The sequence below is a fragment of the Musca vetustissima genome, unplaced genomic scaffold, assembly GCF_032173495.1.
Source record: "Musca vetustissima isolate MV318-11 ecotype Yass unplaced genomic scaffold, APGP_CSIRO_Mvet_v1 utg1514, whole genome shotgun sequence".
NCBI lineage: Eukaryota > Metazoa > Arthropoda > Insecta > Diptera > Muscidae > Musca > Musca vetustissima.
This window is the reverse complement of record NW_026883157.1, coordinates 366,595-371,855: the sequence shown is the minus strand read 5'-3', so window position 1 is coordinate 371,855 and position 5,261 is coordinate 366,595.

Here is a 5,261-nt window from a genome sequence, read left to right as displayed (position 1 = left end):
AACAAAACAAAAATTCTTTAATGTTAACAATAAATGTTTATTTTATTTAAAATAAAAAAGGAATTTTTTAAAATATCACACAAAAATAATGGAAAAGGGAAATTATACAAAAATTATAATTTAAACAATTACGAAAAAATAAAATAATTAAATTAAAATTAAACACAAAATTATATATGTAAAATAAATTAAAATTTGAAATAATAATAAATAAAATTAAGTATGCTGGAAAAAAAATTTATTTATAAATTAAATTTAAATTAAAAAAAAATAATAAAAATTTCTTTGAAAGGCAATCACAATCAAAAAGACAAAATTATTAGTATACAAAAAATATTTTGAAAATTAAACAAAAAAATTAAATTTTAAAATAAAAAGAATTGTTTTTGAAAATAAAGATTAAATAAAAAAATCATAAATTAAGTTTTGTTTCGTAGAGAAAAAAGATACTCCAAAATATATATTTTTTTTAAATAAAAAATTAAAATTTTTAGTGGGGAGAAATTTTATTCCCCAAAAATAAATTTAGAGTAAAATAATAAATTAAATTTTAACTCAAAAAATAAAGGAACTGAAATTTAGAGTAAAATAAAAAATAATTTAAATTTTATCTCAAAAAGATTAAAAAAATAAATTCGAAATAAAAATTTACAACAAATATATATTGTTTTTCGTTTCTATATCAGAAAGGGCTGGATATTTAAATGTTGAAAATCATAAACTTTTGTTGTTTTGAAAAATTTGGATGTGTCTTCGTTATTGTGGGCAAATGAGGGGAGTTTTGTTTGAAAGTAAATTGTGTTTGCCTTTTTGAAGTGACCCTTTTAGATTTTGTTTTTAATTAAAAAAATATATATTATAATTTTTAAGGAAAAAAATAAAACTAAAATTAAATAAATTCGAATTGAAAACTAGAATAAATGAATAAGTAAAAAATTGAATATTTTTTTGGGACAGTGATAATATAATAAAGAGGAGGGAGGCGTTTCTCTATATAGGATATTATTTTGTAAAGTATACAATTGTTAAATATTTTTAAATTTGAATATGGGAATTTATTTTTTTTAATGAATTTTTGTAAAAGAAAAATGAAAAAATATTTTTTTGTAATTTGAAAATTTGAAATAACACTTATGCTATAAGGAAATGAGATATATATATATAGAAAGGGTAGATGATTTTTTAAAATATTATAGGGTGATATCATAATTACTAGAATTTCGGATTAAAATCAATTTGTATTCAAAATTATTAAAATATTGTTAAAATGTGAATTTTTTGCAATGTTGGCAGTAATCCATACGGAGAGCACTGTGAAAAGAATACAATTTTGATTTTAATTTAATGTTGACACAAAATTACCATTTTTTGAAAAGGGCTAATTCTCTTCGGGCCCTCCTTTTGGCTACTTCCATATTAATTTATTTTTTTTTTTAATTTCATTGGTAAATATTTTGCTGTAATTATGATATCATCATTAATAAGAAAAAAAAGTAATAGTAGTAGTTTAAAAAAATATTTAGTTTTGAAGTAGATACAAATAGTATTTTGAGTTTTGAAAAAATATTAAAAAATATAATAGTTTAAAGAAAATATATAAAAACAAACTACTGTTAAATATATATATATATATATATATATATGAATTAAAGCCAGATACAACAATATATAAATATTTTGTTTTGAAATTTGAAAGAAAAAATTATATATAAAGTAAATATTTTTTTAATATTATTCGAAAATAGTAAGAGAATTTGAAATAGTTTAAAAAATAAATGCTTTAAGGCTTAACATGGTCTTAACAAAAAATTAGGAATTTAGATTTAATAGAGAATAATATCATAACAAGGCTTATTTTGGGGATGGGCCAGATCTGTCTTTTTTTAATTACAATAGTAATAATTTGTATTTAATGTACAAATTTTCTTATGCAATATTATTTTTTTGTTTTAAAATTGTGTGAGTTTGTTTTCCGCAATATATCAGTTTTATGTTACCATATTCAGATTTCCTTGTTGCAATTTTGTGGTGTGGATGATTTTTTCTCTATTTTGTTTTTTGTAACTTCACAAACTCTTTCTAATACCAAAATAGTTTTTGTAGCCAAAAGTCCATTGTCAAGAATTTTTATTGGACATTTTGTTTCCAGACATCATGTTTTTTGGATTCTGGAAAGAAAATTAATAAAAAATTAAAAATAAAAAAATAATTAAAAAAATATTTTAGATTTAAATTTAATTTGAATTTTATACAAAAATGTGCAGCATACATTTTTTTATTTAATTTGTTTTAAAATAAGTTAAAAATACGTTGGAACACTTTGAGAGAAAGTTCAAGGTAAATCTCAGTTTATATCACCGCCGATTACTATGATTTACTCCTCCTGATTTTCTTCTTTCGGAGCTTAAAACACGGCATTGAAAATTGTGGCACCCAATCAATTGTATTTGGAACTACAGGGTTAATATTCTCAGTTTCAAATACGAGGCTATAGTCTGACTTGAAATTCTTGCAGAGCTACATTGCATTAGGAATAATTAAAAACGGCGCCCAACATGTGTAATTTTTTATTTTAAAACATTTTCTATTATAAATAAATTATCGTTAGAAAAAATAATGGCGTCCAATTAAGAAGTTTACACAAATACAAGCAACTCCTAAAGATGGTTTTAGGATATTCAATTAAAAACGGCGCCCAACGTGTAATTTTTATTTAATTTTTTTTTATTATAAATAATTTTTTAGCAAAAATAATAGCGCCCAATTAAGAAGTTTACATAAATACAAGGCAACTCCTAAAGATGTTTTTAGGATATTCATAACAGAAACTGACAATGGCGCCCAACATGTTAAATTTTTGATTTTTCTATTTTTCTTTTTCTTAATGAATTTCTGTTACCAAATAATTATTTAGATCAATATGACTCTAATCATACCTCATATCCATTGTTTTAGGAATTTCATCACAGAAACTGAAAATGTGAAATTTTTGATTTTTCTATATTTCTTTTTAAATGAATAAATGAATTTCCGTTAGAAGAAAATAATAGCGCCCAATGTAACTCTAATGATTATTCGTGATAATGGTTTTAAGAATTTCATCACAGAAACTGAAAATGGCGCCCAACATGTGCAATTTTTGATTTTCCAATTTTTCTTCTTCCAAATGAATTTCCGTTAACCAAAAGTAATGACGGCCAATGAAAAACAAAAATTGTAGTTAATATTCAAGAATGGCGCCCAACGTATATACTTTTTCTAGTCCTCAGTAATAGGAGCCAAAGCTTGTTACTTAAAATAATTAATGGATTGACTAAAATTGTAAAATGTTTTTCCGCCAATAGTCTAGAATGGCGCCCAACGGAGTCATTTCCAATAAAATATGTTCGATTGTAAAATATAATAGTGGTGATTAGGAATGGCGCCCAATGTTGGTTATTTTAAAATAAGACAAAATCATTCTTAGAAGTTCCAACGACAGCAAAAATGGAATGATGCATTTTCGCTGTTGAAAAATACGAATTTTAAACACGTGCATAATAACCTCGAATGGCGCCCAAATGGGATATTTTCAAAAAAGTGTTATTTATAGATTTTTAAGAAAGTCGATATTTCAACTACTATATTCAATGGCAGTCGCAGTAGTAGGCGTTCGTTATTATTTGAGGAAGACGGATCTTCGTAACACATTATCCCACAAAAAAAAAATAGGGCTAAACCCTTCTTCCCATGTATTAACCACACATTTCCCAACTGCATAAGCAGACAGACCACACGCAACTATTGTTGTCTGCCAACATTAATGTCCCCGTGAAGCTTTGACGAACATTTCCGCCCTTTTGCCAAATACGAGCTTTGGCTTACCAAATGCTGTCATTATTTCATTTAATAAAGGGGTTGAAAAGGAAATGTTCAACAAATGAAAACAAAAGCCAATACCGAGCAGATGGACCTTTGCAAAAATTATTATTTGAATTTCCCGCCAAAGCAGATGGATATAATTTTTGGCGGTGGTAATGGTGGTGGTGGAAGCAGATGTTTCACAACTTTGGCGGGCTTTTTTGGATCATGAACAAAAACTTAGCACATATGCGAAACGGAAAACGCAAAGTGAGAACAGTGGAGAAATGTTGAGAAGACAAATTACCTGGGGTGGTAGTTAATTTTTGGATTATCACACGAGTATGGAAGCATTATTCGAGTAAGATTAATAAAACATTTTTACTACTTGTGAATTTTTCTTTCTGAGTGTATACCCAAAATTGATGATTGTTCTGAAATAAAGCCTCAAAATTTCATATTTGGGCTGTACCCATACTCAAACTCTGGTAAAGCGTTACAAATTTATAAAGATAAAATCGAAAACAATTTCGATTAATATAAGATTCTTGCAAGTTCTGGAACAGGACATTTTTTTGTGGTCTATTGCGGAACCTACAAGAATATAGGATTTTTTTACTACGATAACGATTTTTCCTTATCATATCGACAAAAATAGTATAAAATGTGTAGATTTTTGCAATACGGGAACAGACCAATAATGAAATTGAACTCTTGTTAATTAATTGTAAAAGTGAAAATAAATTTTGAACTGCCTAGGAATTTCTCAACAATTAAAATCAAATGTTGGGGTTTCCCAATACTGATGACCTCATCCAAAACTGTACTCATATCAAAAATTTCAATACATAATAAATACAAAAAAGTATATACTTACACAGAGCTTGAAGCCGAGATATGATTTTCAATTCAAAATTTATTTTTGGCAGCCAAAACGGAATCTTTGTTGTGTACGGCATCGTTAATCGTTCGTCGAATGAATAACGTTGACAATTTTCTTTTTTCAATATTATGCCGTAGTTTTAGTCCAAAAGCAATAATTTGGATACGAAACAAATCGATTTTTGTTTGGAAGAAGCAAGTTTAACTCAAATCTGTTGCTTTTACTTTATTTCCAAGCACTTGCTTTTTTTTCCGATGATGATGATGAGACCAAAATAAAGATTTTGTTTGCTCTTTTTGGATTTGGTTGTTGAAGTTTTGTTTTCTACTTCGTTGAGTGTAGCTGACAATTGAATTTGTAGATGATGGCGATTATCTTTTCAGTTCTATTGATTTTGTATTACGAAACACTGTTTGTTTTTGTTGTTATTAAATGAAATTATTATTTTTGAATACATTTCAAAACTATTTTTAATTTTGGTTCAATTTCAAGCCTCCCATAATTGGGAGGCTTTTTTAAACACTTAATTTTTATTATT